The sequence below is a fragment of the Schistocerca americana genome, chromosome 4, assembly GCF_021461395.2.
Source record: "Schistocerca americana isolate TAMUIC-IGC-003095 chromosome 4, iqSchAmer2.1, whole genome shotgun sequence".
Taxonomy (NCBI): Eukaryota; Metazoa; Arthropoda; class Insecta; order Orthoptera; family Acrididae; genus Schistocerca; species Schistocerca americana.
The window spans coordinates 430,470,252-430,495,874 of NC_060122.1; the positions used below are offsets into that span (position 1 = coordinate 430,470,252).

Below are 25,623 nucleotides of genomic sequence, written 5' to 3' on the forward strand. Positions count from 1 at the left end.
AGTCCTGACCTGTGTCCTACAGAACACCTTTGGGATGTTTTAGAATGCCTCCTTCATGCCAGGCCTCACCGACCAACATCGATACCTCTCCTCAGTGCAGCACTCTGTGAAGAATGGGATGCCATTTCCCAAAAAACCTTCCAGCGCTTGATTGAACATATGCCTGTGAGAGTGGAGTCTGTCATCAAGGCTAAGGGTGGGCCAACACCTTATTGAATTCCAGCATTACCCATGGAGGGCACCATGAACCTGTAAGTCATTTTCAGCCAGGTGTCGGGATACTTTTGTTCACATAGTGTACGTTTGTTTGATGAATGGGAGAGTGTCACAGAGGTATAGCAGGAACTGTACTGGAAGACTCCTGAAGAGAGATGTAAACTATCCTGAGAAAGTCTACTAACAAAGATTCAAGAACTCGCTTTAAATGAGTATACTACAATCCCCAATGTATTGCTCATGTAGGGATTGTGAGGAGAAGATTAGAATAATTACTGCATGCCCACAGGCTTTCAGACAATCATTCTTCTTGCACTCCATAAGTGAATGGAGTGGGAAGATATCTGCCATGTACCTCACAGAGGTTTGCAGAGTACAGATGTAGATGTAGATATTATACAGAAGCCAAACAGGAAGAATGCAAACACACAATGGCAAAGGATCTGATAATACTTGCCCTCACACAGTCAGTACACATTGGTAATACTGAGAATATTTTGGTCAGCATCGCTACTGTTCATCAACATTTCTAAGATTGATATTCACTCTCAAGGAATCAGAATATTGACGTACTGATAAAAATCTTAATGTAGACGCACCTCTTAACTTACATGTGACATTTCTACCATTGTAGAAGATAGGCACGAATCATACATTGCATGCACAAAATGGCCGAAGCTGGTCAAATCCATGACAGCAGAGCAGAAAATGGGTCCCGAGCACATTACAATGTGAGCAATTTGCCCTCCCTCCCATTGATTTCTTCGACAGGCCAATTACGAGTTGGATCTGACCCATGGGCTGTCAGTTGCCCACCATGTTCTAGGGCCTCCTATTGAAATTTTTGAAGCAGTCTGAAGGTCTTCTTGGCCACATGTAGAAAAGCATCATCCTGGAAAAGTTTGACAGCTTGCCCCTGCACTTTTCCTTGATGCCCTATTTGAATATCAGCATGTGTTTGTAATACTGCTCAGCATTAACTGTTGCATTTCCTGGTAGCCAGTCAATAAACAGATGTCCCTCTTCATTGAAAAACAAACTGAGTGTTACTGTTCCAGCTTTTGGGGCAGAATTGACTTTTTTTGGATGAAGGAGCCGAGATACCACCACTCCATGCTCATCTGTTTGGAGGCAAGGTTTGAAGTGGCGAGGCCACGTTTTATCACATGCCACAATGTAAGCAATGAAATCTATTCCTTGCTCCACCTATCTCAACAGATGGATCACGCAAACTCCCATTCTTGCCGTCTTGTGATTCTCTGAAAGATGCTTGGGCACCCACTGTGCACAAACTTTACCATACCGAAGCTTCTCATAGATTATGTCATGCACAGTCCCTTTGTTTAATGTCATATGTGCTCATCCGACGATTCATCCATATGAGCTCCTCCAATGCCAAAATCGTGGCATTGGTGGTGACAATGTGCATTGCCTATAGTGTGGTGTGCTCTTGATGTTTACACGTCCTGCCTCACAACACTGGAAACACCAGAATATTATGCACTGTATAAGACACTGCTCTCTGTAAACCTCTTTCATCCTGCAATAAATTTGTGAAGCATGCTCCCCTTTGCATATAGAAACTGGATAACAGCTCTTTGTGCTGATCAGGAGGAACCCATCATGCAATGAACTGTGGAAAAAATTCGCCAGAAATAAGGAAATTGTTATGAAGCCATTAACTTCACTTCTGCAACTGGAAATACCAGCACACCACTTCTCAGCAAACACATTCACACATTGGGACTTCATACAATGCAACTACTGTGAAGGTCTCCTTTTCAATTGGGCATACCTTCTACATGTTTCACTGTTTCATTAAAGTAAGAAATTAAGTACAGTTGCATTAGCTCATGATGAACTTGATTTATCGGAGCAAAAAAAAAACTATCCCTCAGTGATCATAGATGCCTAAAACTAATGAAAGCCATTTAATAAAGAGATTGGAATAATATTTGCCTGACTACGAGGGGCGTTTGAAAAGTTCGCGCAAAGTCCAAGAGATGGTACCACTGGCACATATCAAGGTCATGTTTAGTTAGTAGCATCTTTGGAAAGAACGCACACCAAGTTTCATCCATATTGGTGTATTTGTTTGTATTTGGCATTCGTGTTAATGAAGGAAGTCAAGTGATTGTCGAAAAATGGACGAAAAAGAATTTCATGTGGTGATTAAATATTACTTTATGAAAGGCAAAATGCTTCAGGAGACTAAATAGAAGCTTGATAAACATTACGGTGACTCTGCACCTTTGATTAGAACAGTTTATAAGTGGTTTCAAAATTTTTGTAGTGACCATATGGGCACAAGTGATGCTGAAAGTTCTGGATGCCCTGTGGAGGCTACGACTCCAGAAATCATCGATAAAATCCGTGATATGGTGATGGATGACAGAAGAGTTAAGGTGCATGAGATTGCTGGTGCTGTGAGCATCTCAAATGATCAGGTACATAATATTTTGCATAAACATTTGGACATGAGAAAGCTATCCGCAAGATGGGTTCCGCGATTGCTCATGCTTGACCAAAAATGGAATCATGTGAAGTGTTGCAAGGATGGTTTGCAGTTGTTTAGGAAGAATCCGCAGGACTTTAAGCATCGTTTCGTCACTGTGAATGAAACATGGATATATTACGATACTCCTGAGACCAAAAAATAATCCAAACAATGGGTTACCAAGGGAGAATCTGCACCAAAAAAGGCAAAGACCATTCCTTCAGCCGGAAGGGTTATGGCGACTGTCTTTTGGGATTCGCAAGGGATAATCCTCATGACTATCTGGAAAAGGGTAAAACTATTACAGGTGAATATCATTCATCATTATTGGACCATTTGAAAACCGAGGTGCAAGAAAAACGACAGTGATTGGACCGCAAAAAAGTCCTTTTCCATCACGACAATGCACCAGCACACACCTCAGCAGTTGTGGTCGCAAAATTAGTGGAAATAGGATTCCAATTCGTTTGACATCCCCCCTATTCTGCAGACTTGGCTTCCTCGGACTACTATTTGTTCCCCAATTTGAAGAAATGGCTGGCGGGACAAAGATTTTATTCAAACTAGGAGGTGATTGCAGCAACTAAGTTATTTTTCAGACTTCGACAATTCCTATTATCTGGAAGGGATCAACAAATTAGAACAGCATTGGACGAAGCGTATAAGTCTAAAAGGAGCCTATGTTGAAAAATAAAAAAGGTTTACCCCAAACACGTAAGTAGTTTTTATTTTTGCACGGACTTTTCAAATGCCCCTTGTACACCTTACAGTAATCAGTTATTTATTTATTGCACATGTATTCCACAGATCTATAAGAGATCATAAGACAAATAACAAGGAATATACTGAAAAAATAGTCATAGCAATAGCCATCTATACACATTAAAACAAAATGAGAGTGCAGAACTGGATAAATAGTCCCTATGCCCAACAGTACAAAGCATCTGGCAAAGGAAAAATACACAGATATGGCACAGTATTCCCATCAATGCCAGTTCTAGCTGGGCCATCAGTGAATAGATTAATACACTACCTGTAGTCCATTTAAATTTATTTGATAGTGGACATCTGTCACTTGCCACTGCAGTGCTGCCACAGTAGCCGCCAGCTACTGCTCTGTTATACGTAACACGCAAACATGGCAAGTCACTTCACAAATGCTGTTAAGGTGTAACACACAGTAATATTGGAAGTAGCCGCTACAAAGTATGTTGGAAATGTAAGATGCTATGTCGACAGCTGATTTTAAGTGGCCAAAGACTGGACTGCAGCAGGGGACACATTTTGTGGCCCTGAATTTAAACTCGTGTCCTAACCTAAACACAACCTTATGATGTGATATGTATTTGAGAAAGTGGTGATCAACAATCTGTGGCAGAACTAAAATCACAATCGCTTTGTTCATGGCTATCAAAGCTAACTTCTAAGTGCAAACTCAAGACAGACAAACTTCAGTTTCTGCACTAAAAGTAAACTGTAACTCCTTGCTATCATTAGTTACCTGAAACTATCCTCTGGCTATGTGAGCTGCTGCATTACTAACAAATCTGCAGTCCTTATTGGCAGTTGGTTGCAGATTATAGATGACAGAGGCAGATTCCAAATGAAAAAAGAATGTTAGGTAGAAAAATAAAAGCAAATACAAAAGTCAATACCACGATGAAAATGATGTGGCAAAGAATTAGAAATAAAAAAATTAGCTGAATAAAAATGATAATCACAACTCTTTTGATTAGATTTAGAAAAAATAAATTTCACATTTGACAAGATTCAAATCTGCAACGTTTACAACGGCAAATTAATATGCTAACCATTGCGATAAAGCAGAACACTGAGTACATTTGTTATATTTTTGATCTTGACCAGCCAGTCACAAAGATGAATTGCAGCCTTCAAAAACTTGCTTTCATGCAATGTTGCGTGAAGCTTATCTAATGTGACCTGAGGTTTGTGATTCTAATAACCGCATATGTGATGCTGAATCATGTCTTGTGTGCAAGTATCCAGTAGTGTTTAGTTAGCACTGGGTATGAACTATGTATATTTCATTACCATCATTATGTCTGTGTTTTTTGTTCATAGTGTGGTTATCATGCATGATGAAACATGAAATAAAAGTGCAGACCCATGATTCGAAATCAATACACAAGTAAGAATGCCGGACAAGGAATTGGAAGTGAACTGACCACTTGTTGTGGCAGTCTGGCTATAGCAATTGAATCATGATAAGATCTGTACCAAATTCATCACACAATAAAACTTGTCACTTCACAGAAGAATTATTGCATTGTTTGCACCATTCAAAATGTCACCTTGTGGTTAGCATTTATGGGCTTGTATAAAACAATGCAAATCAAATTGTATTGCATCTCATGATAATTTTAATCAGACTATATGAAAGATTTGGAAAGTCCAGGTAAAGTTCTGAGTTGTCATAAGCACTGAATATTCTGTCCAGAGAGCAGTCCAAGGATCAAGAGCCTATAATCCAAAAATGTGATGTGCTCTGACAGTGGGGCACCCATAAAGGCTGACCATACAGGTCAGCTGGTTAGCCCATGAGACAGGATGGTTGCACCACAGGTAATACAATATTACCTGCAAATCACTTCCACTGAAGTTTACTGCCACTACAACACACACTCATAAATGCCATCTGCAGGTCCACACAAGCTATCTGTCACACAATGTACCAAATTCATCACACAATAAAACTTGTCACTTCACAGACGAATTATTGCATTGTTTGCACCATTCAAAATGTCACCTTGTGGTTAGCATTTATGGGCTTGTATAAAACAATGAAAATCAAATTGTATTGCATCTCAATGGCATGTTCTGTCACTGATCTCTGTACTTGAGCTGCAAATAGAATGCTCTGAGGAGACAGATAAGGGTGTTTGCTGGCTGATTTGTACAGCATGCTGTAGAACTTAATGATCACTATCAGTTAACTTATTAGACCTACCAGAATAAGATCTGACTTCAGTTATTTCTCGATAATCATCATCAACCATATGACATCCACTGCTAAATAAATGCCACCCAATGAGTGATATGGTGCAGTGGTTTGCACAATGGACTCGCATTCAAAAGGACTACAGTTTAAATCTGATGTCAGCCATCCAGATTTGGGTTTTCCATGATTTTCCTAAATCACACCTGAAAAATGCCTTTCAAAGGGTACAGCAAATTTCCTTCTACATTCTTGAAACTTTACGAGCTTTTGCTCCATCTCTAGTAACCTTGATGTCAACGCGGTTATATCATAAATTTCTTTCCTTTTTAAAAGCCACCTTCAGACTTTTCCATGGATTACACTCTTCAGCTGAATGTATCACAGTGTTGCTGCATGTTTTGATCAAATGTCTGAGTGGAGTGGAAACAATACTCCCCAGATATTACACAACGGATTTTTGTCCGAATTTTTGTAGCCACACGAGGAGTTGGAACTGGACAAATGGAGTATAAAGTTGACAAGTGTGAGGTCTTGTTTTGCAAAACGGGTTTCACTGCTTGAAAGTAATCAGGATAGCTAATAAAAGTTAATGAGTTATCAGAGGAAAAATTTTTAACTGAATTTTCATAGCCAAACAAAGAATGGGAAAGGGTCAAATGGGGTATCAAACTACTAGTGCAACGTCCGGTTTCGCAAGAAAAGATTTACTTGTTTGACAGTAATCAGGATTATTAAGAAAATACATAGTTAGTGATAAGAAGAAAAACTGAAATATTTCACAAATGGCTACTACTGGCTATGTAAATGAAGTGTCAAAAAGTTTGCCTCTTCAAGGGCTAGTTATTTTGTGTGGAAAAAGTTACATTTGTGTACAAATTGTGGAATTCTTTCTTTCATATTGAAACCCAAAATAAATACCAAATTACAGCATAAATTGAAACCTCTGTGCTTTGTCTTAATCTGTATACTCTTAACATTAATACAAGGATAAGTCAATAGGTGTCTGAAATAAATATTTATAATTTATTGCAATAGGACTACAAGATTTAATTATATAATTTTTCATGATAGTCCTCCTGTTTCTCAATGCATTTGGTCCACTACTGCACAAGCTTCCCAATACCTCCAAAAAAACAGTTTTTTTGTTGTGCAACAAGCCATGTTTGCACCACTTCCTTCTCCTACTAATCAGAGCTGAACTCTTAAAACACCTTTAAGTGGACTAATGTGGTTTGGCACATAATTAACAGTCACTTGCCTGTTACTCAAAGGCACAGACTTATTCAGTATAGGCATCAGTTGTGGCTGTACCTGGATGCTCTGCTCTTTCCTCATCCTTCACACTCACTTGATCACTTTTGAACTGTTCAGTCCATTGGTAAACACTTTGCTGTAACAAAACATTGTCCCCTTACTGTGCTGAAAGTCTTCTATGAATTGGTGCTCCTGGTACACACACACCCCACAAAAAACAGATTACAGAATGCTGTCTATGGTACAAACAGAGAGTGACTTAGCCATCTTTATGTTGCAACAGTGCAAAGTGGACTGTTGAGATAACACTGTAACCCACTACAGGCGAAGATAACAGTCCATTTAGCAGTTTTCGGGCACACAATGCTATAGAACCAATCCAAAGACAATTAAAGGAAGATTGCAGATACTTATTGATTTATCCTGGTAGAACACCATCCAATATTAAAATTTTTTTCCGAACAAAACTCAAGAAGAAAAGAAATTTTTTTTTTTAAAAAAGAAAATAGTCAAATGTTTTGTGAAATGATTTGTCTACACGTAAGAAATAAAGTAGGTTAGAGAAGCATTTGACATGCCACATCTGCTCACATAATTTTGAACATCATTCAAAAGTGTGTCACAGGTTTTTATTTCTACTTTTAGAGAAATAATTTCACAAAAGTTTTTTTCTTTTTTTTTCAAATTAGTCATCCACCTACCTACCATTAGTTCATCGTCTTAGTTTTTTCCAATATCAGGGAATCACACAAAAAATTTCCTTAGCATGCTTCCATATGCCTTAGTTCATAACCTGCACACAAGCATTTCATTTTCACTACAACCATAACTGTATCTTCCACTCCACTGACCCATTTGTTTGTTTTTATATCTCTCCTAGTAAATTCCACCATGTGCCTCTTCATTAATAAATCTTTCACCCCACAGAGCAGAGTGAGCACTGTATTGCAATGTACTAGCATATTAAAACTATGTGCCATTCCTGGAGCCCTGCATGTCGCAGGCAATATTCTTACCAACTAAGCTACCCCAGCATTACTCCCAACAGCATTAAAAGGTTTACTTCTGCTAATACCTCTTTCCTAGTTTCCAAACTTCACAAAAGTTCTCCTGCATACCACGCAGGACCAGCTCTCCCATAAGAGAGGATACTGTGGAGAAATGGCTCGCCCACAGCCTGAGGGATTCCCTCCAGAATGAATCTCTTATTGTTCACCAGTGTGTGCATCATTCTCCTCCTCATTGCTCACTCACTGACCCTCAATTTTTTTAATGGTTTTCACATTTAAGTGCCTGCCATTCACCTCCTCATGGCTTGCTCAGTGACCCTCATTTTTTTAAATGGTTTTCACATTTAAAGTCCATGTCTCATTGTTATAAATTGAATCTGATAACAGATATAGATTGAAAATCTCCATTTAAAAAATTCTACTTAGTCCTCTAAAACCACTTGAGACCATTTTTATTTTTCTGCTTAATTTATTATGGCATCCATAGAGTCACTATCTTAAATTGGCCTGATTGGTATTGTAGATGGACAAAAAAATACTCTGACAATTATGCACTTGTCTTGCTATCCACCTTAAATCTGAAAAGAGCTGTGCCCTTTCCCCATCACATGCGATGCACCTTTGCAGTAGCAATCTATAATTAACTAACAGATTTGTGGCAGCTTCTTATGCACAATAAATATATATTCTATGAGTTATCTCATAGGATCTAGTGGCCTCTTTTCCTTCGAGCAATTTCATTTCCTTTTCACTCCTACTATTGTTTACATCTATGCATTTTTTTTCCTTTTTTTTTCTTTTTTTTTTTTTTTTTTTGGCATTTGTTTGAGTGGTAAACTAATGATGGAATATAATACTGATATGAGGACAGATCATCACTATTGCCTTAGAAAGAAGGATTTTGTATAAATTGCCATCTTTTTTACATATCAATTCACTGCTTGCCCCTTCAAATATAACATAATAAAATTTTTCCTGTCACATGACATGTCATATACAATTATTTGATTGAAACATTGGTGATTTGTCAGTAAACACAGTTGCATGCCTACATAAGGAGTTTCAGAACCTCCCTCCCTCCATCCTACACATCACAGAGCCTAAACAGGCCCACAACACAGTCATCAACCTTTCCTCCAAATGCCTCAGATCTGCAAAATAGAGTCCTTTCTTAAGGCCTCACCTTTTTCCCTCGCCCAAAGTCATACTGAGCTTTTAAAGACCTTCTCTCTATCCCTACGGTGGTTACATTTTTCTTCCATTAACCCTACCAATCAGACTCACCCCAAAACCATTATAGGACCCTACCTGACTCAGCTTATTCCTCCATCTAACTGTGATCCATCCCCAGTGGCCCCAAATCAGCCCCTGTTATCTTTCCAGAATTTCCGAACCACAAACCTTGCCTAGCCATCATTCCCCTTATCCTGCAACATGGGAACCAACCTCATATCTGTAGAGAGAACCACACTACTTCACCTAAAAACTGATACCAATCTCATACTCCTACTTGCCACAAAAAGGCTATACCACTCTGCTCATGAACAAGGACTACCTGGCAGAAAGACTTCCCCAGCTGTCAGATACATCCACCTCAAAGCCCTGCCACATTGACATCATTCCAGAAATTCAACAGGATCTCTAGTCCCTCCTCAAATCCTTGTGCCTGTTCCAAAACCTCTCCCCTGATTCTATCTCTCTCCTCACCTCCAACAATCCCTGCACTCCTACCTTTTATATGCTACCTACAGGACATAAACCCAACCATACAGGACACCCTGTTATGGCTGGTTACTGTGCCCCCACAGAGAGTATCTCTGCCCTAGTGGACACCTTCAGCCTTTATTTCTCCATCTAACTGTGATGCATCCCCAGTGGCCCAAATCATCCCCTGTTAACTTTGCAGAATTTCCTAACCTCAAACCTTGCCTAGCCATCGTTCCTCTTATCCTACTCCACAACATGGAAACCAACCTCACATCTGCACTCACCTGTAACCCACCTTCCCACGACAAAGATACCAGCCATTTTCTCCACTGACTCTCCATAGTTTCTCTCCCTATACTACCCATCATCTTGCTCATTACTGTTGATGGCACCTCCCTCTATACTAACATCTCCACTGCCCATGGTTTTGCCACTATTGAAAACTACTTTTCCCAATCCATGGCTGATTCCAAACCTACAGCCTCCTTCATGGTCACCATGACCAACAATATCCTCATCCACAGTTACAACTCCTTTGAAGGCATCACCTACAAACAAATCCATGGTTCAGCAATAGATACTCACATGAAACCTTCCTGTGCTAATCTATTCGTGGGCTATCCATCCATCCAAACTTCTTTTCAGATCCACTGGTAACAGATTCATTATCTGGACCGAGGGCAGAACACCATACCCACATTCCTCCAGAACCTCAACATCTCCTCCCCCATACACTTCACCGGATCCTCCTCAGCCCAATGAGCCATCTTCCTTGATGTCAATCTCCATCTGAAGGATGGACACATCAGTACCACATCACATCTAGCAGTCATCAACAATACCTCCACTTCAACAGTTGTGACCTATTCCACACCAGTGAGTCCCTTCATACAGCCTAGCCACCCATGGCCCTCCCATCTGTAGTGACAACAGTCCTCTCAAAATATGCCATGGGTTTAGCTGAGGCCTTCAATGACCAAAATTACCCTCAAAACCTTGCCCATAAATAGATCTCTCATGCCTTGTCTCCCCAGTCACCCCCCACCCCCCACATACTCACTATCCATCCACAAATAAGTACTCATCATGTGACTCAGTACCACTCAGAACTAGTGTGACTGAATCACATTCTCTGCCAGGATTTCAATAATCTCTCATCATGCCATGAAATGAAAAATAACCTTTCTACTATCCTACCTGCAATGGTAGTCCACGGAACACCCAGCCTACACAATATCTTTGTCAGCCCATCTACTCTACCCCTGTTCCCAACACCTTGCCTCGTCGGTCACATCCCTACAATGGACCTACATGCAAGACCTGTCCTATAGATACTCCCACTACCAGCTACACCAATCCTGTCGCAGACATATCCTACCCCATCAAAGGCACAGCCATCTGTGAAAGCAGCCATGTGACCTACAAATTTGGCTGCAACCACTGTGCTGCAAGCTCCATGGGCATGACTACTAGCAAGTTGTCTGTCCATATTAATAGCTACCACCAAACTGTGGCTGAGAGGCAGTTGGCCAACTCAGTTGCTGATTGTGCTGCCCAGCACTTTAATGACTGCTTCACAGCCTGTGCTACCCTTATTTGTCCCACCAACACCACCTTTACTCATCTGCTTAGGTGGGATCTCTCCCTGCAATGCATCCTTTGTTTCCATAATGGTCCTGGGCTCAGCCTTTGCTAGTCCCTACTCTCCAGTTCCCTCTTCCCTTCACTGCTCCCACTCTAGTACTACTCATGCCTTCCATTCCACCAATTCATGCATATAGTCCTTTCTTCCGCTCTACTTCACCCCCCCCCCCCCCACCCCACCTACAGCTCACAGCACAGGCAACACTGGTGTCTCCCCGTACCCTGCTGCCTCACGTCTCCTCTGTGCCCCCACTACCTACCCCAGCTAGATTGCTGTTCACCTCAGATTCAGCTGCAGTTTGGCCTTAGCATCCGGAGATGACAGAGGTCATGTGTGTTTGAGTTATGCTTGTGTGAACGTGTGTGTTTTTTACTACTTCTAATGAAGGACATAGTCCAAAAGCTGAACTTTTCTAGCATTCTTTTCACTGTGCCTATCTGCAACTCAACATCTGTTCTCTGTGGTGAGCTGGAGTCTATTCTTTCCATATTGTCGTTATTCCATCATGGACTTTCTATTGTTTGATATATATAACTATGGCTCATCTGCAAAGGAAAATATAGTTAAAACATTCACACTGCCTACTCATGAATATTTCTCATTCATATAAATTGAAACCACATTAGACTAACAGCATATATTGAACAACTGCAAAGAAAGCCCTTATGTTTGTTATCTGATACGATCAAAGTATTAGCTTGGTAAGTACGTCCATAGTGTTTTTATTTTGCATGTTGGTATTGTGGTCACTATAGGTTTATTTATCAATTGCCATTTTTTATTTGTAGTTCATTATTGCTACTGATGTTTACATATTGTCATTTTGTCATATGTACATAGTGAGTGGAGCTGTGGATATTAGAATATGGAGTACCAAGTGGAGAACTCAGTACATTTCGATATATTATTCTGTTTGAGTTCAATAAAGGGATGACAGCATGGAGGCAGCCAGAAACATTTGCACCGTGCATGGGGATAAATCCATCGAACAGAGCACAGTAAGACATTGATTGTCTTGCTTTTGGGGAGAACTGTTTTCACATTAGTAGCTCTCCATGCGCAGGAATACTATCAGGGTTTGATGAAGATCGTTTACACGCCTTAATCCACAATGATCCATGTCAGTGTACTCAAGACCTGGCAAAGGTAAGGAATTTGATCATGCCACCATCATGCAACATTTGCATGCAATAAGGAAGGGTCAAAAACTGGGTGTGTGTGTACCGCACACTCTATGCCTAAATCACAAAAATCTGTGTGTGGTCATATATGCATCTCTGCTTGCTTGTCATCAATTGGCTAGTGAACAACACCAACTTTTCCTACCCTGTATTGTTACTGGTGATGGTAAATGGTGTCTTTATGCTAACATATGGAAAATAAACGAATGGCTGAGCCAAAACAAAGCAGCAACTCCACGGACAAAGACTCACGTACACCCACAAAAGGAAATGTTAAGCATGTGGTGGAATGGTGATGGTGTGGTGTACTAGAAATTGTTTCCCTGAGGTGTAACCATCACTGCTGACATTTATTGTCAACAACTGAGATGTCTTGCAGATGCAATTGAAGAGTAACTGTCTGGAAGTCTGCACGAAGTGATGCTACTCCACTATAATGCCTGCCTGCATTCTGCTAGACTGACAAAAACCACTATATGTAAGTTGGATTGGGAAGTCATTCCACATCCACCTTATTCATCTGGTCTTGCACCCTCAGATTTTCTCCTTTTCCACTCTATCGAACAATCTTCGAGGCACTTCCTTTCAGATGAAAACGCGCTCCGAACATGGCTCGAGGCAGAACTGCAAATTTACCCTAGTATTGGCAGGCTACTGTAAATAATGAAGGAGAATATATTATTGATGACTAAAGTCTCTGTTAAGTGTTTCTGTTGTGTTTCTTAAGCTTGTGGAAAAATGCTGCAAACTTATGCACTAACCTAATACCTTGATTTCTATAAATCAAGGTAAAAATATGGAAGTTTTGAGGAGATGACAATAATAAGAAAGCCCGTGCTAAGTAATGGTTCCATGTGCTCCTTGGAGGATGAAATGAGATAATCATGGTTTTTAAAAAAAATCACAAAACTTGTCGAAATTCAAACAGATGTGCATTGGTTGTGTTGAAACTAAGCCAGAGTATAGAAGACTTGATAAGCAAAAAAGAATTTATGTTCAAACCTAGAATTTCTATCAGTTTGGTACAGCACAAGGAATGTCAATACAGAGTGTGATTATGTAAGTACTGAAAGTGGTAGTATAATGGTGATTCTATTACTGACAGCATCAATGAGCCTCAGAGGAGAGAAACACATTTCTTCCTGTAACACAGGAAAGATCATAGAAGAGGACTGTCAGCAACAACAAGCCTTTTACAAGCATAGAAATCATGCTTAAAAGGAGTCAGGTGAGAGCTGAAATTCTTTCTGTTTAATATAATCACTGATGAAACCAGCTGTGTGTGGAACAGTACAGTCAACCTGTAGAGTGAAATGATCATTTATTGCACCAGCATTAACACACACATAACCATCAGTGATCTAATGTTGTGCAGTCAGTAATACCTACAAATATTTCATCCCGTGTGCGTACTGCAAGCTAAACTGAAATTCATACATGATTCTTCATGCAGTCTAATGTACATGCCTCGAATCGCCCAATCGTTTTCTATCATTTTTCATCTGACATATGATACTTAGACAACTCTCGATTAACATCAGCTGTCTTCTTTCACTATCAAAACACCAACTCACAAATTCCAGTTGCTCTATATCTACATTTAATGCTATCACTCTGTACTGCCACCACGATGTAGTTAGTAGTTTTATGCAACACTATTCTCGTAACAACATAGGCTGCTTCAAAAATAATAATTTGATTTCAAAAACCTATATATTTTTAATCATAAACCAAAAATAAGTGCTTGTCTTTAAATACATAGTTAAATCAAAAATTTTAATGTTTATATGAGCACATTTTGTCGATATTATAGGGCACTTCACACCATACTGATGTGAGCACGCCAAGAATCAATGCCACAGTGATCTGATTGTGTAGTTCATTCACATTAGTCAGAAGTGGAGGTACATAAACAGTTCTTTAATGGGTGTTTAACTGACTGACTCATTCCTCAATGTATTTTTGTTGCTGGCAAAACTGTTGTTACTTTCCTGCAATATAATTATAGTGAAGCTAGATTGTGTGCCTTATCTAAATCAAAACTATTATCACGATTTATTGAGCTCCACCAATAAAAAACCTTCACAGCTTTCTTTATCACCAAGACACAAAAAGTGATGTGGTTGTTAAAATCTCAACTAAGCGGTCCATGTTTATGCAGTGTTCCAGCACAGATCCCAGAGCTAATTGCACCAGGCTAGGTGCATAGTGCACAAAGTATTGCTGAGAAGGATATCCTAGAAGATGACCTTGCACAACTGGAGAGTGGTTCTGAGGAAAATGGATGTCAGCAGCATGGTTTCACATAAACCCGTGGTGCAGGTATAAGATCAGAAATATGAATGTGATGTGTTTAAGTATGCGGTATACGTGTTTTTTGTGAGTGCTCTTTCTACAAGTTAGGGCAGATACTCCAAAAATATCAAGCAAATGTGATTTTCTGCCCTTGTGTTTTGTCTCGCCAACCTGCTGTGTACGCCTCTGCCTCATAAATCTCACAGAATTTTTTATTTTATCTTCTTCCTGTGATTACAGACTATGATGCACTGTTATTAAATTGTAAACAAAACAGTAGAATTTTATTTAAATTTCTCTTCACATTTACTGACACATAGTTTGCTTCAAAGACTAGCTATGTAAACTATAGGACATCTGTATTTTCACACATCAGTAAGCTACACAAAATCAGAGAATGTTCACTCTTTTCACAAGTGGAAATAATCAACAAAATAAATGTAAATTTTATGAGACTCACTTAAAACTTCACCATTCTGACATATTGCATCTACACACTTCAACCGTTGAATCACATCTGAATGACACAGAAACTAACATTTCAATTACCGTGTACAGGCTGACATTGCACCTATGATGATTTAAAACTTCTCCACAAAAGAAAATTACGTAAACATTAGATATTTTGCGAGTTCACTGCTGGGCCCTGACTGACTTCCTGGCTGCACCAAATGAATGATAACTGGTGGCTGAATCATGCTAAATTTGCAACGCCTATTATATATGTGAGTATTAAAGGAATTATAAAATGGGAAAATGCTATGTTATTTCATTTTATATTTTAACATAAAAGAGAGGACAATTAAAAGTGACAAAGATGCAATATACAGGGTGAGTCACCTAACATTACCGCTGAACATATTTCGTAAACCACATCAAATACTGACGAATCGATTCCACAGACCGAACGTGAGGAGAGGGGCTAGTGTAACTGGTTAATACAAACCATAAAAAAATGCACGGAAGTATGTTTTTTAACACAAACCTACGTTTTTTTAAATGGAACCCCGTTAGTTTTGTTAGCACATCTGAACGTATAAACAAATACGTAATCAGTGCCGTTTGTTGCATTGTAAAGTGTTAATTACATCTGGAGATATTGTAACCTAAAGTTGACGCTTGAGTACCACTCCTCCGCTATTCGATCGTGTGTATCGGAGAGCACCAAAATTACGTAGGGATCCAAAGGGAACGGTGATGGACCTTAGGTACAGAAGAGACTGGAACAGCACATTACGTCCACATGCTAACACCTTTTCATTGGTCTTTTGCACTGACACACATGTACATTACCATGAGGGGTGAGGTACACGTACACACGTGGTTTCCGTTTTCAATTACGGAGTGGAATAGTGTGTGTCCCGACATGTCAGGCCAATAGATGTTCAATGTGGTGGCCATCATTTGCTGCACACAATTGCAATCTCTGGCGTAATGAATGTCGTACACGCCGCAGTACATCTTGTGTAATGTCGCCGCAGGCTGCCACAATACGTTGTTTCATATCCTCTGGGGTTGTAGGCACATCACGGTACACATTCTCCTTTAACGTACCCCACAGAAAGAAGTCCAGAGGTGTAAGATCACGAGAACGGGCTGGCCAATTTATGCGTCCTCCACGTCCTATGAAACGCCCGTCAAACATCCTGTCAAGGGTCAGCCTAGTGTTAATTGCGGAATGTGCAGCTGCACCATCATGCTGATACCACATACGTCGACGCGTTTCCAGTGGGACATTTTCGAGCAACGTTGGCAGATCATTCTGTAGAAACGCGATGTATGTTGCAGCTGTTTGGGCCCCTGCAATGAAGTGAGGACCAATGAGGTGGTCGCCAATGATTCCGCACCATACATTTACAGTCCACTGTCGCTGTCGCTCTTCCTGTCTGAGCCAGCGAGGATTGTCCACGGACCAGTAATGCATGTTCCATAGATTCACTGCCCCGTGGTTTGTGAAACCCGCTTCATCGGTAAACAGGTAGAGCTGCAACGCATTCTCTGTTAATGCCCATTGACAGAATTGCACTCGATGATTAAAGTCATCACCATGTAATTGCTGATGTAGCGACACATGAAACGGGTGAAAGCGGTGACGATGCAGTATGCACATGACACTACTTTGACTCAGTCCACCGGCTCTCGCAATGTCCCGTGTACTCATGTGTGGGTTCATGGCAACAGCAGCTAACACACCAACTGCACCTGCTTCTCCTGTGACGGGCCTGTTACGGACCCGTTTGCGTGCTACGACGATACCTGTTGCATACAGCTGGCGGTAGATGTTTTGCAATGTGCGGCACGTTGGATGCTCTCTGTCCGGGTACCGTTCTGCATACATCCCGCAGGCTTCAGCTGCATTTCGTCGACACTCATCATAGATGAATATCATCTCCGCCTTTTCAGAGTTCGAATACACCATGGTCACAGTTCCTACAACACTACACTATCACAGACATCTGGTAACACGGTGTACTACAGTTGGTCTGCGTGCGGAGACGAATGAAGAATAACAATAGCAGCAAGCGCTACATGCGGACACTGCGACAGCTAGACCAAACCACAACAGTGCACTACAGCCACACTCGTAAACACGGTCGTCATCGTAAACATGTTCCTGCAGATGCTGCTCGCCGACCATGGCCTGTGTTTGTTACAATACGCAACTGAACATCGGAGGTTTCAAGCGTCAACTTTAGGTTACAATATCTCCAGATGTAATTAACATTTTACAATGCAACAAACGACACTGATTATGCATTTGTTTATATGTTCAGATGTGCTAACAAAGTTAACGTGGTTCCATTAAAAAAAATGTAGGTTTGTGTTAAAAAACATACTTCCGTGCATTTTTGTATGGTTTGTATTAAACAATTACACTAGCCCCTCTCCTCAAGTTCGGTCTGTGGAATCGGTTAGTCAGTATTTGATGTGGTTTACGAAATATATCCAGCGGTAACGTTAGGTGACTCACCCTGTATAGTGAAGTTAAGTTTTTCTAACTATTAACTGAATTATTAGGTACTATTTTATGGGAGAGCAATCTTAATGTGCACAGGAGTTTCCAAAGTTCACCAAAAATCTTCAAGAAAGTAAAATTTTTATTGGAATAATTAACACACTAACAGGTTTTTAAGTAAAAGTATATATTTCTGGAAATAGAAAAATTGGTGTTACAAAAACTGTGAAGTTTGGATTTTGCAATGAATTACATTTCAAGATTGGGGCATTCTGGAATATTAATATTTTAAACATGAATAACTTTTGAAACAAGGTGTTATCAGGAAAAGTAAGATGCCTGCTTCAAAGTGGAGAACAAAGGTTTTCAGACATGCTATGTCCCTCTTAAAACAAACAATTGTATCATTATTGAATTTTTACATTCATACAGTTTGCATAGTAAATAATGAATATGTCTTTAAATATAACATTTCCAAGATAACTAAATAAACTGCTGTCATCAGCAATCTGTAAATTATACAGTGAATAATGAAATTTAATGAAATACTGCTTAAAAGAGACATTAGTTATTTCCTGTAACTATTGTATACCAACTAATAACAAAAAGACAATAGAAAAGGAGAAAATAATGTAGGCATCAGGAGTCGTATAAGAGCAGCTCGGATAATCCCAGCTTGCTTTGTTACAATGGGAAGACTGTGTTTATTTTTGGTTCCGTCAAATATATTTAGTTGCTTCATTTAGACAGATGTGTACCACATTCCTTGTGGCAGCTACAGCAATTCAAATATTGAACAAACAACACAGACTGTTTGTGAAAGGTGTATCGAACCTGAGTGGTAGTCCCAATAAACATTACTCTGACATATGGAACTCTTTAAATTACAACAGTCATGTGTAAAATAAGGGAAAGACAACCACTCCCCTACAGCAGATCAATGCTTGAAACACATAACAAAAACACCACTCAAACTAGCTTTCAAGCACACACTCATTTTCTAGCAAAAGTAGGCACATTCACACATACAACCATACAAACGCCTAAACATACACTCCAAAGGTCATGGTGAGGTTGCCTGATTTGCAATAGTGGTTTTAATCAGGACAAGGCACAGAATCTGGACCACATTGTAGTTAGTTTACAGAAAAGTTGATACATTGTTGTCAGGATCAAAAATACTTTGCTGAGTGACTCAACAAAATGAGCAATCTCTCCACCTCCTGTAGGGGCACATAACTACGAGGGACCTTTGCCAAGTCTTTGCTACAGATTTGTGTGTACTGTGTCATCACATAATATACCTCCTCCTTTGAGGTTATTCTCTTGGCTCACTCAAAGGATGGCCAGCATATGTGTGCCAAAAATATTCATATAAGACATGGATTTTGCATTGATGAAGACCCAAAGGTTGATGGATAAGTGTCTTTAATATACCCCACAAAGAAACAAAACCAGACACAGAATGATGGGCAACATAAATAGCCATTTACACAATCACAAATTGTTTGGACCCATGAGATCTATCCACTGTTAACTGTGTTAAAATACTTTCAGAAATCATTTTAATAATGTTACACAACTCCACCCTTCTGGAAAATGACATCATCAGAGTCACACATTCCCTTTCAGAAAAGCCAGTTTTTCATAATTTACAAGTTTGATATTTCTGTGATAGTGTCAGTCAAAAAGAAGTCTGGGTCATACACCTCTATCGAGAAATGATACAAAAATACATTAAGTTTATGACAGTCTTTCATGAACAACCTGCATAAACAGAAATGTTTCAGCAAGGAGATCTCTTTCATGCTGGTCTAATTCATATGAATGCTTTGAACACCACTGTTGTTTACCAACCAACACGAGAAGTGACAAAGTATGTTCATCCTGTGCTGAGGGTAAAATTATAAAACACTACGTGATGTATCCTTCAAGTAATACAGAGCAATCAGTAATTAACTATTGTTGTTGTTGTTGTCTTCAGTCCTGAGACTGGTTTGATCCAGCTCTCCGTGCTACTCTATCCTGTGCAAGCTTCTTCATCTCCCAGTACCTACTGCAATGTACATCCTTCTGAATCTGCTTAGTGTATTCATCTCTTGGTCTCCCTCTACGATTTTTACCCTCCACGCTGCCCTCCAATACTAAATTGGTGATCCCTTGATGCCTCAGAACATGTCCTACCAACCGATCCCTTCTTCTAGTCAAGTTGTGCCACAAACTCCTCTTCTCCCAAATTCTATTCAATACCTCCTCATTAGTTATGTGATCTATCCATCTAATCAGCATTCATCTGTAGCAACACATTTCGAAAGCTTCTATTCTCTTCTTGTCCAATTAACTATTATAAGGTTGAAATCGTACCAGAAACATGGACACTGGAGAATAGCTACAAATGAAACAGTCTACAAGGAAACAGAACCGGTAATGAGTACAATCAGGAAGAAATGCATTTCTTTTTTCGGACATCTAATCAGAACACCGGAGAACAGGAGCCTAAGGAGAATAATAGAAAAATTGTGGAATAGTAAGAGCAACATTAAGTGGATTACAGAAATCAAGGAAGATATGGATGAGCTACAGATTACTGTGGAAGACCTAAGAAACAAAACTGACAAAATCAGGAAACTCACAGACACACAAACCAGACTGCAAACGAGAATCAATAAACAGACAACAGGAAGGGTAATTTCCGATGAAGAAAGAAGGATGAGATTCGAGGGAATGAAGAAGTACTGGGCTGACAGGAAACTGAAAAATTCTTTGTATAAAGCTGGCTAGAGTGGTCCAATGAAAGCCATAAAATACAAGCCACGTGATAGTTGGATTACCAGTTCTCTACTTACTTGACAAGTGACCTTTATTGGACTGTGAACAATTTGTTGAATGCATTCTCTATGCATTCATCAGAAACATGAGGATAGCCAATCGATTTCCTTACAAACAGACAACCTTCATCTTTAAAACAGATTCATGCATGTCAAAGTACCTGGCAATTACCTGATTTTGTTAATGTATACTTAACTTGTTTCACATTCCTTCCTGATGAAATGTATGGAGCACAATTAATTAATTAAAAGAATTAAATTTAAAAACAGTTATATTTTTAACACCTTGATTGTGTGCTTTTCTGGTTCTCAGCACTTCCCCTGCATAATGAGTGGTCCTCTTTCGCATATCATTGTTTCCTGAAGAAAATCACTAAATATTGTGCAATGTGTATTTAGCCCCAAAGAACACAATTACAAGTAGCAAAGTGGACTGATATCAAGCTGGAAAGAACATGTGATCCATATTCAGCCCTACAGAACACAATTACAAGTAGCGAAATGGATTGCTATCGCGATGGAAAGAGCGTTGCAAAATGTTAAACATTATTTATCAGTAGAAAGTGAAGCAGCCAACAGTTCAAAAACTGATTAGATTTCCACAATGCTTTCCTGGGTCGACAGAAGCATCCGATCCCATGCATCGGCTTTGACCCATGACGTAAGGGTGTTGTCATGTGTGACGTCATGACGGCGCGGAGTTTGGTTTGTGAGTGTGGCATGTTTGTAGATGTCATCATGTTGTGGTTTGTTGTGCTCTCTGGGGGTATGTTCAGGGTTTTCATTTGTGTGGTGTAATGGGCTCAGTTTGCTTTTGCTCATTATCCAGAATTGTTCAAGTGTCGGCTGCGTTTGTAGTGGAATTCGTTTCAGTGAGTTAACGATTTTGTGTAAAGGTTAATTTAGTGTTGTTCGCTGTACATCATGTGGTAATTTTAGTAAAATTAATCGGTTGTTGTTTTTGTTCAGGAACGGATATGACGGATAAAATTAACAGTGCACAGGTCAAGGAAAGTGTTCGATCTCAATGTGTGGCTGTGTATGTTGATATTGGTATCGGGAGATGTTTTTGAGCTATATAGGCCAAGGGAAGTGTTTGAGCCTAATTTATGGGATCGCGAGTTGCTGTTGAGCTATATAGGTCAAGGGAAGTGTCCGATTCCAAATGATGTGTTTAGTGGTATTTGGGGAGTTTTGTGATGTCGGTTTTTTTAGTCATTTTGTGTGGTTTTGTATGGGGGTGGCTGTCTAAATTTGTTTATATTTAGTTTGCCCCCACCTAAAAACTCCCCATTTCCCGTCCTTGTACCGTTAGTGTCATTATGCTTTTTGTGGAAAGTGTGTGTGTTTGTTTTTCAATGTATTTTCATCCTCATAATGTGTACATACCGACTTTATATGTGCCATATTGGAACCGTGGTTTATGGTCGTTTCCGCCATATTTGTGACGTCATGGGTCAAAGCAGATGGGCGGTATCGGACGCTTCCGTATTTCCGCTTTCCTAAGCATAGTAGTATTGGAGTTAATATGTCCTTGCCTTCTTCCACATGAAAATGACCCACCATCCAGCTTACTGGATTTATGCTTAATGGTCAATTCAAATTTAAATTTTTGCATGCACAAGGCATTACAGTGTGAAGGAAAACAATGTAGCTGCCACAAACCCAATTATCAGTACACACACAAATATTTTTTTTTTTTAGTAATGGTTGACCTACAGTAGTGAAATAAAATAAAGCAGCTACCAGCAAAGGCAACCTCACATTTGTATAGAAGTGATGTACAATTCATGCTAGTGCTATCAATCTTGGCAGTTAGTATCCCAAAAAAGTCAAAAGGTAATGACACAGATAAAGCCAACCATATCAGATTAAAAAACAAATTTAATGTTAGGATAGGAAATGCTCTTGAGTGGAATGCAGGAGACATTAGTGTGTGGGTAGATATACTACACTTCTTGTACTCAGGACTTCAATAGTGCAATACCCAATGGAGTACAGGATAATTAGCAGGAATGACATACAAATCAGTGAGCATATTGTGTAAATTGCATGGATGATGAAATACAGCTTTGGGGGATGAAGACATCATTTTTAAGTACAACACCCCTCATCTCAAGGCGTGCTGAGCAGCAGTTCCCACGTTTTGCCCACCCCTTTCCCCTCCTTATCACTTTCCACTCCATTCCTATGCTAAACTGACACATTCCTTCCACCTCATCATTTCCTCTCTCTTATAGAGAAGCTATTATAAAACAATGATTACCTTTTTAATACAATTTCTCTCAAATTTATTCTATCATATCTAAAACAGCAGTAAAGTAACACAACAGTAAATCTGTAGGCACCTTTCTTTTAGCATTACTATATATCTACATTAAAGCTATGAAAAATTTGCTTTCAGTTACATCAGCTTCATCTGAATCCAAATTACTTTTAATACTAAGATGAAAGATTTTATTACACAATTTTATTCCCTCAGTTACAGAATTTTATCCAAAATATTGTGCCATTAGAGTGTTACCGGAAGTGGCTGAAGACCCTTTGTCATGAAATCTTACCTGAGGACTGCCTGGGAACAGTACAATTTGAGCAATAGTGGATTTAATGTGAAGGTCTCACAGCAAGTGTTTAGCAGGATTATGTACATAGGTCTCCACTGTTTTAATTTACACAAATGATTTGTCCAGTTTTATGTTAGAATGTTTAAAAATAGTTCCCTTAGCTCCTAAAAGAATTTGGAGACATCAATGCAGCACACTGAAGAACATTTCAAATAGTTTAATATGTGGTTAAAAAGTGAATAAATTACATATCGATCAAGGCAAAGCCACTGCCAGTTTCTCCAGTTTACATAACGGTAATCATTTGTGTGTTTACCACATCAGAATTCATATGCACATAATTTTAACATAGATTAACAGTAGTTGTCACCTTTGTAAAAAGACTGTGTGGAAACCTAGTTATCAGTTACACTTGATCAGCTCTTGTTATACATTTTTCTACAAAGCCATTTAACAAATACAGTGCTGTTACATGCAAGTTTCCCTAGAGCAAAAGGATGTTTGTTTCGCAGTGAAGTTTATCATGTACACCACCAGGGTAAAAAGCAACGAATCTTGGAAACTGACTTCCAAGAAACTGTTTAACTCATTCATACGTACAAACAGTTGGTTCATGAAAACAAAAAATAGCAGCTAAAACAACTATTCGTTTGCCAGCATGACACACACCACAGGCAGGTGATCAACATATCTGCTACTATGCACAAACTAGAGTGTGGCAGAGTAGTTATAGCTACTCACAAGTGCAATTAGTTCATATCGTACAAAGAGAAGCATGCAACTGCTTCAAGAACTGGAAGAATTTAAGTCATGCCAGTAACACGATTAATTCTCGATGTTGCTTTAACGTAAGTTGTTAATACTATACATTAATATATAAATACACTATTGCAACCATACAATGTGTAATAATGAGAATTTTAGCTGTTATGAGATACTGTATCTGCCTCATTATATGTGTACCTTGTATGTAGATGGACATAAAACAATGACATCCACTGTATAAGAACATTTAAAGACTGATAAATAAATAATGCAATGTAAATTCAGACGTTAATTGTGGGCTGTTTATTAAGGGTACAATAAAAAACTAACAAGCTCTTGGTATGCAAAGAAAATTTCTGTGCATTACAGAATTAACAATTACAACTGTAGTGGGCTACAGTATTCTTAATAAAGTACTAATAACTTCTGCAATTAGATCTCTATATACCACCTCGTTTATTTCGATTACGTCTCTTATTCGGCATCAAATAATTTTCGTTAGTCAGGTATGCAAGGTTTTGCATTGCAGCTGCCAAATTCTTTTTGAGAGATAAAACACAGGAAACACGTTTTTCAATAAATTTTATTTGTGTGTTGCCTTCATTTCGATAACAGTATTACAATAAGATAAACATTTAAGAACAATTTAAGAGATGTGGCAATTACTACTACAACATTTTTGCAAATGCCTGGGGTTTAATTCTGAAATCAGCATTATCATTACAGAATTGAACGTTTCAGTACGTTGTGACCGACAGCAAATATTTACGGCCTTGAAGTCTACAAAATAAGTAAAGGAAATGAAAGGACTATGCGACATCTTAATACTTTTTTCTTCCTTCTACCTAGGTACCTTGTACAGCAATGCGATGGGTATTAATAAGACAGGTTCATGCTACAAGCGATTCTGAATTTATTTTACCTCAATTATTGGTATAGCGGTATTCCTCGAAGGTTGCTACGAACTAAAAAGACCTAAATTATCTCATTCTCAGTAGATACGAGGGTGGCACAGGACATCCGCTGATATATGCATAAAAAAGGCGGGGCGGAAAGTTTGAGTTACACGTCGCGCCTTAGTGCATTGACATTAGCACTCCACAGATGAATACGCATGCGCATATGGAAATCGACGAGCACTTCACTGTAGAAACTAGCAGCTTGAACATTTATCATGTCTCACAAACTGTATCGCCCACAGCTCTGATCGCGGAAGCAATTGTGTACATTTATTACCGAGTGTATAATAATTGTCGAACGACGTGCATATTCATATCTATATTTATTTATCGTTGTTGATTATGTACATATTGTGGGTTTTATTGGTTACGTAAACATAAAGATAAAATACATTCAGCTACATACACAAATGACAAGTATACATAATATATAACACAATATACAATATTAATAATTGGACAGAGAAATAAATGGAATAAAAATAAACGATGTGACTTCTGAAATTTTCCCGGCGTATTTCTTCTTCTAATAATTTCCGGGTATGCAGCCGGATCCCGTCGACATTCTGCCACGATATTTCGGCCCAGAGACGTCCGGCCATCATCAGGTGAGTACACAACTACTGAAGAGCCCAGGTGCAGTCGCGGTATTTATGCCGAATCTCGCGCATGTTGATGGCCGGACGTCTCTGGGCCGAAATATCGTGGCAGAATGTCGACGGGATCCGGCTGCATACCCGGAAATTATTAGAAGAAAAATAAACGACATAATACCGACATACATCTT

General features: G+C 39.2%; 1 protein-coding gene across 5 annotated transcripts in view; it reads right to left on the reverse strand.

The window, feature by feature from the left end:
• Nucleotides 1-25,019, reverse strand: part of LOC124613964 — a 47,659-nt gene extending 22,640 nt beyond the window's left edge. The window contains exons 1-2 of one of the 5 annotated variants that reach the window (XM_047142749.1): nucleotides 24,800-25,005; nucleotides 6,984-7,062 (exon numbers count right to left, since the gene is read on the reverse strand). The gene's annotated coding sequence lies outside the window, so the exon portion shown is untranslated. Of the gene's footprint in view, nucleotides 1-6,983; nucleotides 7,063-24,799 lie in introns of all 5 variants that reach the window. The other 4 variants (XM_047142751.1, XM_047142752.1, XM_047142750.1 and 1 more) reach the window with 4 other exon arrangements.
• Nucleotides 25,020-25,623: the final 604 nt, after the last annotated feature.